Genomic DNA, 9,126 nt, shown 5'->3' with positions numbered 1-9,126 from the left:
TGCGATGGATTCAGAGTTTGCAGTGACGCCAATTACGTTCCGCCTCGTTAGTTCACTGTACGGAGCGTTTAACCTGGCAACAACTGCAGCCGGCTCAAACGTGATTGGTCAATATCACGCGGACTACAAACAGCCTACAACTGGAAACCAGGGCTCTTACGCTCTTCTTCCGGAGGCAAGATCTCCGGGGTTTGCCTACAGACTCTACATTCATAGAGACTACCGTTATAGTATAACATCGACTGGTGGCGTCAGGGGGAAAAGCTGCAGGACAAGGACAAAAGTTAAGGCAACCAAAGTCCAAATGGAGAGAGCGGGAGTGGTGGTGGATGGGTCCAACAAATACCGTCTTTCACCTGGGGAGCGGTGTTAGCATCTCATCAGATTCTAAAGCCAAACCCTGTTCTTTTTTCCTAAACCTAACCACGTACTTTTGCTGCCTAAACCTAACTGTGTTTTTGTTGCTGGAGGGAAAAAAAAGGTCAATTTGTCCGGTGCGGTGTTGAACTGATGTAGAATGTTTATTTTGAAAGAGACTGTATGTAAATGTTAAATTTCCTGTGAAAACAGAAGTGAATCTTGAAAGAGGAGATCTTGTCGCGGTGTCCCTGAACGTCAACAACCAACGCACCCAGGGTACCTTGCATGTACCATGCATGTGGACGTGGAAAGTCCATGACCAAAAACGCAATATGTGACATGGTCAGAGTGAGAATGTGTTGGTATGTAATGTCACACTAGAGATTGACACAGTTGTGTTAAACGTCACGCTGGTCACGCCACTCGATCAATCGCACACTGGAGCAGAATGATACCATCGTTGTTTGGTTCTCTGCAAAAATGTAAAAGAGGGATGAAGAAGGAACATAGTCGCGGCCCTATAGTGTGATCTCTGTAAAAAGAGCTTGTGTGTAGGAACAGAGCTGCTAAATGCTTGCAAACATATCCTCAGTAACAACAATAGAATAATGCATGAGGGGGGCCCTGTTCCCGGTGTCGCCTGAGGCCCTCCAATCACTAAATGAGCCCCTGTGCTGCTGAAAATTTACATATCAGTCAGCTATCAAGCTCCAGTTCAAATTCAAATCAACTTTATTTGCATGACAGATGCTTTCATATCGAGGCATGGCAGTACATCTCACTGATGATAAAGAACATGGAGTTGTCTTTGGTTTTAAAGAAGCCACCGTGACTCATGATGTGAACAACATATAAAAGGAGATCACCTGGATCACACTGAGTCACTCCAGGCAAATATCACAGAGCTGTGTCATTGGCACAGTTATGCGAGGGTCCGTTAGGATTGTCCATGCGCGTTAATGTGCGGAGAGGTCCATATGTGCATGCTGTGCGCGTGCGTGAGCCTCCGACAGTACTCATCCCCGCATCACAGGCGTAAACGCGCGCGCATTGGCTGGAGAGAGACAGAGAGAGAGAGAGAGACAGAGAGAGAGAGAGAGAGACAGAGACAGAGACAGAGAGAGAGAGAGAGGCGGTTTGGTTGCACGAGGAGTCGCGAGGAGCCTCTGATGACAGACAGACGGCAGATCCGCTGCCTCACTGACTGCGACACCTGAACACGCACCGACACCAAACACATGAAGGAGAGCCAACTGTAGGCGAGGAAGAGGAGGAGGCTTTCCTAAAAATATAAAGAAGACTCAGAAGAAGAGGAAGAAGAAGAAGAGGAGGAGGAGAGGAGCGGGGGCAGGCAGCAGTCAGCCGGGTGGCCGGGACACGGAGCCGGACCACGGGGGGAGAAATCACCGTCACATCCCATCACCGCTCGGAGATGACAAAGGTGGGTGACGGTGTGTTCCCATTGTGTAATATCAGCATCCCTGTCCTACATGGCGCCTTTAATCCCCACAGTGGAGTAGTAGTAGACATGTCTGGTGCGGTGTAAAGCAGAAAACGGGGCCGGTGTGGCACATTCACAGGCGTTTATGTTTGTTTCGGTTGCGCCGGCGCTCCGCTGCCCTCCAGTCTGGAGACAATTACGCACCGCGGTTTTAATAACACGGATTTACGGCATGACACTTTGTCTCCAGGAGAAATTCCCATCCCGACATGTGTGCCATTTGGAGATGCGCGGCAGAGTGATTTCATCCTCCCTCCCCAAAAATCTAATCTGATCTGGCCCACATTTTGTGAGAGAGAGCTCTTTGAGATTTTTAGTGTTGTTTGTGTCCTGTTACAAGCGTCGTGTGTGTGTTGAGGAGGATGATGAGGGAAGAAGGGAGGAGGAGGAGGGGGGTGTTTATCGTGATCGTCTCCTTGAGCGCCCGAGGCTTGTCTGGATGATTGATTTCGCCTGTTCAGTCAGATTATAAGAGTGTGAACACCTATGCCGGCAAATTAATTAAACTGCACGCGAAGATTAACCAGCGCGAGCCCCCTTTTTATGTGTGTGTGTGTGTGAGAGGAGAGGGGGGCAACCATTAATGACAAACTATTTATATCCCGTACTGGATGTAGTAACCCCAATTGTTGCATGTGTGTCACGCAGATTTGCCCTCCATTAGTTGATTGCTGTTGCAAGTTGGCTGAAGTTTTTTTTTTTTTGTTTTTCCATCTGCCCTGTTTGGTGCTGCAACATCAATTAAATATTTTGTCAATATGTCATCCAGCTTTGTATTTGCAGCAGATGGCAGGCTGAATGTGGCAGCACTGGAGGACATGGATAATAATGAAGAGCTACAAACCCAGAGCAGGGAGTAGGACAGGGAAACTGGTTTGACAGTGATGGAGCTCGTTTGATGAAAATCTGCACCGAGCATAATGCTGGGATAATAAGTCTATTAATTTGTTTGCTGTTTGACTGAAATTACAGACATCAATCAAGTCGTGTCAGATTTATTTGTAAAGCGCGAATTCATCGGAATCCAGGAAATCACTTTGGATCAAAAAGAGCAACAGATTCCTTCTTTCAGCACAGACGGCACCAAATATGTCACAGTTAAAGTAGTTTATAAAATAAAAAGTGCGACAAAACCACCTCCAGCTCCTCAAATGTAAGACATTTGCTCCTTTTCTCAGTTTCATGTCACTGCGACCTCAGTGTTAGGATTTTTTTTTACCACCCAAGGACAAATCAAGCGCTTAAAAGGCTTCAGAAAACAATTGCATGGGTGTAGATGTCAGGGGAAGGAAGCAGGGTACACGTCAGCCACAATATTTAGAACATGTGGCCATTTGTCCCAAGTAGAGGACTTATTTTGGCAAAATTAAAGACACAAATTGCACAAATTGGTGCATAGAATTCAGAATGAAGGAAATTAAGTGTTTGATGCTCAAATTTTTCTGGTGCAGGACCCCCAGACCCTCCATTTCATTTGTGTTGAAACGAAACCTACGCCCATGTGTAATGGCACAAAATTTTGCCCCTTTTCTTTGAGTCGTGTCACTGTAAATCGAGTTACATCAGGTTTTTGACTGTTGGTCGGACAAAACAAGCACTTAGAAGACATCACTTAAAAGGTCCGTGGATTGGTGAAGATTTCAGGGGAGGATGTGTGCATTTGTCCAACTAGCAGAGGACTTTTTTTTTGACAAAATTAAAGATGTTTACAACCTAAATTTCATAAAAGGCGCAACTCTGTGGATACAACTTCAACAGGATGCAGGAAATTATGTGTTTGGTGCTTGAAATTTTCTGGCGGAGGACCCTCAAACCTCCCATTTCATTTGTTCCTCTTCATTGTTTCATGTCACTGTCAGTCAAGTATCATTGGGTTTTTGACAACAAGCACTTCCACTTTACCTCACTTCACTTATAAGGCTCCAGAAAACGATGACTGCACAGGTGTAGATTTCAGGAGGGGACGCAAAGGACATGTCCCCCCTTTAGAACATGTGGATGAGTAAAACTGTGATTGCATAGGTGTAGATTTGGGGAAATTGATGCAGAAAAGGCTCAAATTGGTGCATAAAATTCACCAGAATGCAGGAAATTAAGTGTTTGATGCTCATAATTTTCTGGCAGAGGACTCTCAAACCCCCATTTCATATGTCTGTCCCCTACCAGTGTTGAAACAAAACCTACATCCAAGTGTAATGGCACAGAATTCTGCTCCTTTTCTTTGTTTAATGTCACTGTAAATTGAGCATCATCGGGTTTTTGACTGTTGGGCAGACAAAACAAGCACTTCTAAGAAATGTCCTACAAGGCTAGATTTCGGGACACGTCTCGCCCTTTACATTTAGAACATGTGCATGAGTAAAACTGTGATGACATAGGTGCAGATTGATGCAGAAAAGGCTCTAACTGGTGCATACAATTCACTTGAATGCAGGAAACTATGTGTCTCAAATTTTTCTGGCAGAGGACCTCCAAACCTCCTGTTTCATTTGTTTGCCCCTCCTTTTCAATTGATGACTCAAAACCTACACCCTTGTGTGATGACATTTTTCACTATTGACACACACATTAATAAATTGTTTGCAGATGGTGGGGAACAATAATCTGTAGACAAATATGAAAAAGAGCTCGCATGCTGACGTATCTTGTTCACAGTTGGTCTTTTGTTTGACATCGTCGTGATTGTTTTGACCCCTCTTTTTTCCTATTTTATTACATTTTTGAAAATACAGCGTTAAGTGTTTATCAGCTCAAATAAAGATATCCAGATGTCAATCATGTGCTTCATTCCCGCTCCTGTCTATCTGTCTGTCTGTCTGTCTCCTCTCTTTGTGTCTGTCCCTCTCCTCCTATGTGTCTTCAGGAAGTAGGTTAGGAGGAGGGAGGGGAGGTGACTTAATAAACCCTTTTGCGGCAGGTCATTTACAAGCACAGACCTGAAAAGGTTCCTTTTTTTTTCTCCTGGCATGTCCGCAAGAAAGGCACAAGACCGAGTGATGAATGTGTGCTCTGTTTGGAGAATGGCAATGCAGGGAATAACAATGGAGGCGAAGGGGGGTAGAGGAGGTTAGAACAGTGACACACACACTCATAAATAGGGGCTTACACACACTCACGTACACAAAGCGTCTTGAAAAAAGTCAGTATGATAAAGTGTGTTGTGCTGACTAAGATTCACTGCATTGTCGTGTTAAACCTCATCAGAAGAGTCTTTTCAGACTGAGGGCGCCCTTTAAAGGCGAACACTCTGGGAAAGAGTTTATTTATACAATATTAGACTATGATATACAGCTCTGTGGCTGCTTGCTGCACAGCACAGTGTCCCTGAAGATGCTCCTTTTCAGGCCCTGAGCCAAAAAGGCTGCACTGTTTACAGCTTCCCCCCGGAAGCAAAATGACTCAGAAATGTTGGTATGTGGCATAAATTCCTCTGTTTGTCCGAGTCACCGTCAGGCTGTCTGCAGATGTTGCCTTGAAGTTGGATGTTTGAAGGTTCAGAGGACAGTAGGGAGAACACCTGAGTACCTCTGAGCGACTGAATCTGAACACTAAGTAGGTAAATAGAGGCGAACTTAAAGCCTGGTTTTGGAAAGTACTGAAATCAGCCCAGTGATGGAACAAAATAAGTTACTTCTTAGATCATCTTTGATCAATGGATGATTAAATAATACATTTTCAGGCCAGTCGCCTATTCAACAAGTATGATGGATGGCATGACACCGAGGCAAGACTTCGGTTCCACAGTGCAGACTGTTCAAGACCAACAAACAACAAATCCAGTTGTTTATAGGGAGTCATTCCTGTGTTTATAACAACCTTGTAGCCACCAAACATGGGTGTTTTTCTGTGACCTGTTGCTGATTTTCCACTGGAGATTGTTCCATGTAAAGTGTTTGTTTTTGACTGAGACATCACTGCATTTCCAGCCAATAGTGCCACTAAAAGGGGCTGTTTTTAGTAAGACGTCACAGCATTTCCAGCCTGGATAGTGCATCTAAAAGTGTTTGATTTTTACCAAGATATCGCTGCATTTCCTGACAGAATAGTGCCATGAAAAGCAGTTGTCTTTTACTGAGACATTGCTGCATTTCCAGCCGATAGTGCCATGAAAAGTGTTCGATTTTTACCAAGATATCGCTGCTTTACCAGATGGGATAGCGCCACGAAAAGCGGTTGTTTTCCTGAGACATCGCTGTGTTTCCAGCCAGAATAGTGCCATGAAAAGTGGTTGCTTTTAAAGTAGACATTGTTGCATTTCCAGACGGGATAGCGCCACAAAAGGTGGTTGTCTTTTATAGAAACATTGCTGTGTTTCCAGCCAGGATGGTGCCACAAAAACCAAATACTTTTACTGAGATATCGCTGCATTTCCAGCGCATAGTGCCACTAAAAGGGCTGTTTTTAACAAGACATCGCTGCATTTCCATCCTAGATAGTGCTGCGAAAAGTGTTTCATTTTTACTGAGATATCAGTGCATTTCTAGACAGGATAGAGCCATGAAAAGTGGTGGTCTTTTACTGAGACATCCCTGTGTTTCCAGCCAGGATGGTGCCATGAAAAGTGGTTGTTTGTTACATAGACATTGTTGCATTTCCAGGTGGGATAGCACCACAAATAGGGGTTGTCTTTACTGAGACACTGCTGTGTTTCCAGATGGAATAGTGTCATGAAAAGTGTTTACAGAGATATCGCTGCATTTCCAGCGGGGACAGTGCCATGAAAACGAGTTGTTTTTTACTGAGACACTGACCCCTTCTCCACCTGTGATTGTTCCACCAGAACCATGTTTTTTTAAACCCAAACAGCATTGTTGAAATGTAAAGTTTCTATCTTCTGCATAATAATGTACAGATGTAATCCATAGTTCTGAGAAACGTACAACTGCAACATTTTTACTGGCGACTGGATTGCATTTTTCCTCACAAAGTACAAATTCCAAACCTCTGATGATGAGGGTCACAGCCTCACAAAAATATAACAGTTGCTCCCTTTCTCTGTTTCACACCATTATAATTCTTATTTTTGTTTTGGCTGTTAGTCAGGCCAGTAGGGCTGCAATTAACAATTATTTTTACAATTAACTGACTGTTGACTTCATAAAATAATTTAAAACATACCGAGAAATGCTCATAATTTCCCAGAGCCCAAGGAGAGGTCTTCAAATAAATTGTTTTGTCCCATCAGCAGTAAAACAGAGAAAAGCAGCCAATTGTCATACTTGAGAGTCTGAAATTAGAGAGTGCTTTGAGTTTGTGCTGAAATAATGACTTATATGTGTAATTGATTGTCACATTTGTTGCAAATCAGACAGCTAAGACACTTTGTCGGGCTCTAGCCATTGATTTTACATTTTACAGGATAAAGTTGATAGATGCATGATAATAAGTCGTACAAGCAGCATAATCAGAGTCAGGTAATTCACACTGATACATTATTTAACCTTTATTTAACCCGCCAGGCTATAAGATGATATTCTTACTCGAGACATGGCGGGGCAAAAACCCTCCTGGTGGTGATTCGGGGAAAAGAAAGGCAACAGAAAACACAACAGCAGCAGAAAAGCTTTGAATGAAAGGAACGGTAAAGCAGCGTAGAGCTCAGACTCTCATGAGAACTTACACAGAGAAAAACAACAAACACCAGCAACTAGAAGAATTGTAAAGGAGCTCAGATAAAGTGTGTTGTCTTTCTTCTTCTCTGTATGCTTGGTGTAGACAGGAAGTGCTGTACGAGCCGGGTTCACACAATCTTGGGGTGCGGGAGGATGGGATGCTTGTGACTGAGGCTGCCGGGATCAGCAGGTCTTCTTGATGTGTATTAGTGGAGGCCGTGACTGGTGTTTAAGATGGACCTGAGTGATTAGAGCGCTTGTGATTAAAAATTTACTTGCGGGCAACTCGGCTCGCCGCAGAGAACTGAGGGAATGTGTGTGTGTGTGTGTGTGTGTGTGTGTGTGTGTGTGTGTGTGTGTGTGTGTTTATTCTGCAACGTGTGGATCTAAGCCGAAGCTAGATTAATGCTCCATGTTAACAAACCTCTTGGTATGACTCTGGCCAGCCGGCGGAAACACACACATACAATCACACACACCATCCACTTGATCCCCTGCTGGGTTAATGCGGGCCATGAGTGACCCTCCTTGCAGCAGAACATAAGCGCACACACGCACGCACACACACACACACACACACACACACACACACACAAACAAACATTTGAACACCGGCCAACTTTCAGCCACTTTGATGCATTAGTGCAAAGGTGCATTTTCGTCTCATTGTGCCTCTGGGGGCCAAATTGATTTTGATGTGCAGGCGTGCTCGTGCACACAAAAATGCTACTGTATTTCAGATTAGAGGTGAGATTAGAGGTGATACATACATAGAGGGGGTGTGTGAAGTTGAAAATGACCTCTTATCCCCGCTTATTATCCAGTCAAATTGATCTCCTAGAGAGCCCAGCTGAATAAGAGACATCAGCAAGATTTTGTTCTCAAATGTTTAACAAAGAGGCAAAGGCTTAAAATGTTTTCAAATGATGAAAATGTTTTCTAAAGCGTTCCTCATCCCCTGTCAAAAATTAAAAAGGCTTTTACTGCGGTGACGCTTGTCAGCTGTGGTTCTGACCAGTGCCAGATGAAGACAGATGGACGAGGGTTTTGTCAGGGTCTGGGCCTGGCTCCAGGGAGCTGCCCTTGGTGCGAAGGTTTTTCATCTACTTGTAGATGTCCGACAGCCAGATTCCAGCAGACCCCGGATTAAAATGGTCTGGGCAGGAAGATTACGGGGAGCAAAGTCCTGTATCTGGATGGCCCTGCTGTTCCTGCACAACACGAAATGCATTATTTATTATTAATACTGAGAGCATCTTGGTTTGGTTGTCGTTGTCACGGTCGGACAAACTTCTCTGTGGCAGAGTCCTCCCTGGTTCACCACTCTGACAAAATCAAAAGCCTGACCTTGATTTTTTTTTAAGACTGTGAGTATCTGATCTTCAGTGCTGCAGTGAACCAAAGCATAGAGGGTGTATAACTCTGATATCTGGAATCATGTACAGTTTCCCTTATAGATACCTGATACTCTTCAATAGATAATTGTTGTATTTGTCTTTATTGTCTTATCGTTGAACAAGGTTCAGTTCAAGCATCTTTTTTAGAACTCTATACACTATAATGTCACTGTAAATTAAAACATAGCTTTTTTTTTCTACCTCAGAAGTGAAGTTCTCAGAAACCCTTTTCAGCCCGAAGTAGTTCCCGCAGACA

At 43.9% G+C, this 9,126-nt stretch overlaps 1 protein-coding gene across 1 annotated transcript in view; it reads left to right on the top strand.

Moving 5' to 3' along the window:
- Positions 1 to 1,498: 1,498 nt before the first annotated feature.
- Positions 1,499 to 9,126, top strand: part of gal3st3 (galactose-3-O-sulfotransferase 3) — a 52,245-nt gene continuing 44,617 nt past the window's right edge. The window contains exon 1 of the mRNA XM_033651744.2: positions 1,499 to 1,801. The gene's annotated coding sequence lies outside the window, so the exon portion shown is untranslated. The remainder of the gene's footprint in view (positions 1,802 to 9,126) is intronic.

Source organism: Epinephelus lanceolatus, chromosome 22 (assembly GCF_041903045.1).
Source record: "Epinephelus lanceolatus isolate andai-2023 chromosome 22, ASM4190304v1, whole genome shotgun sequence".
Classification (NCBI taxonomy): Eukaryota; Metazoa; Chordata; class Actinopteri; order Perciformes; family Serranidae; genus Epinephelus; species Epinephelus lanceolatus.
This window is presented reverse-complemented; position numbering and strand designations above follow the sequence as displayed.